This window comes from Argiope bruennichi, chromosome 10, assembly GCF_947563725.1.
Source record: "Argiope bruennichi chromosome 10, qqArgBrue1.1, whole genome shotgun sequence".
In the NCBI taxonomy this organism is placed as follows: domain Eukaryota; kingdom Metazoa; phylum Arthropoda; class Arachnida; order Araneae; family Araneidae; genus Argiope; species Argiope bruennichi.
The window spans coordinates 119,463,065-119,465,130 of NC_079160.1; positions in this window are offsets into that span (position 1 = coordinate 119,463,065).

A 2,066-nucleotide genomic window follows, 5' to 3' on the forward strand; every position below is an offset into this window, starting at 1 on the left:
CATTTATTTCATCTTGGATGCCAAAAGAAGATGAGGTCAACTCATTTATGACTTCTTTGATCTGTATGAAACTAATTTTTACCCATAATAAATATAATAAAATCATTTTTATCACGAATTTTACCTCCTAGTCTTTACAAATGGGCAATATAAATAAGGCATATTTTAGAGTTTGTGTTGCATATAGAAATATGATAGAGAAAATTGTTCGAATGTTATACATGAGGCAATTATCTGGATTTATGATGTATATAGAAATGTATTGGAATATTTGGAGCGGCATCGACTTTCGACCCTCTACTTAGATTTAAAAAAAAATGTCTTTAATTAGAAATAAATTTTTAGGCTGTTCCGATTTTTCTTATCAGAACACGGGTCGCATTAAAATTAAAGAGTTATAATTTTTTCTTAAATATTTAATTTCTGAATAAATAATAATAAATTTCTGGATAAATAGCCTATTTAATTGCCTAAAATTAATAAGAAAATGTATAGTTTATGTTTATTTATCTCTTCATGTTTTTAGGAAAATATTTTGATGGTTTGCTAGGGGGGGCGACTACGTTGGAAAGTCGATGTTTGAGAGTTTATGAATTCTTTTTATTTAATATTCTTAATGTTTGAACCCATTTCTTTATAAGACTTTTAGAATTTTGTTTATAGGCCTATTTTTGGGGAAGTTACATTTGTTTTTATATTTACATCTGCATACATTTTCATGCTATTTTACACTTTCAGATGCTATTTTCCCAAATTCTAATCTTTGATAGAAGTTTCTTACGAAAAACCTGATAAATTAAATTCTAATGCATATTTTGTGTACAAATTTGATGTAATTATTTCTCAAAATGTTCTACAGTTCCTGAACTAGAGAATAAGTAATCTATTCATTTAGACATATTTTATAGTTATTTTTGTGCTTTACAATAAAAAAACAATTGCAAATTTCGGTTTATTTGTTAATCGAAGCCCAATATTTAAAAAAAAAATTAGAAATACAGTTTTTTTTTCGGTTCAGGAACTAGATAATATATTTCTTAAGCCATATGTAAAAATTTTAAGCAAATCATTTGACAAACCTCCAAACTGGAAAATTTTTGCTTTATATCTCTTTTTAGAACTAAAAAAATCCTTTTTATCAATTGTTAACACATTTTTGCCACTTAACTGGCATAATTTGGTTCCATAGATGTTTTTTCAATATTTATAATATAAATATTCAAAGATATAACTATTTTCGGACGTTTTAGTTCAACGTAGGTTTCCCCAATATAGTCAATACTTTAATTAACTATTTGTGTCAATTTATTTGTTAATAAATTGTTTTGATAGAATTGATTGTTAGGATTGTTTTGGTAGGATTTGATTATTTATTACTTATCAGTATTTTCCTTTCCATCCGACTTTTTATTCCGTACTAGTGATCCCGAGTTCTAGAGCGTCCCGGTTTGAACCAAAAATCTGGTAAATTTAGTTCTACTAGAAAGGGGACACATTTGAGATGTGAGAACTTCGCTTAATCATTTCTGTGGTTGGAACAACTGTAACATTATAAACAAGCCAAGGTTTCACTCTTGTTTTATTAGGTCAAATGCTAGAGGTTAATGATGTAGGACGGCTCGAATGATGATTTAACTAGGTTTGACTAAATATTCGAAATGAGGGTAAATAAACTTTATGTCTAAAGATTTTAGAAATTCGCAGGATTAAAGTGATCATATTTTAAAATTCTAACTTGGATGCTCTATTGTGCTGGCAAAAAAGATGAGGTAATACGGAACAAAATTCAATAATTAAATGTACGAAATATATCCAGAAACAAAAAAAAAAAATGGTTAATCATAAAACGCGCTTGGACAAATATAGTGTCATATATAATAAATTTTATTATTTTTTCTTCAGGCTGATTCAGCCATATGAGTTTTATGAGTGCCTCTAATTTATTTACAGCGAAACTCACATAGGAAAAATTTTCAGCTACAAAGTTAAAAAAAAAATATTTAATCTTATTTTATATTATAAAATAATTAGGGATAAATCTAAAATGGGGCAATCTAAAACATTTC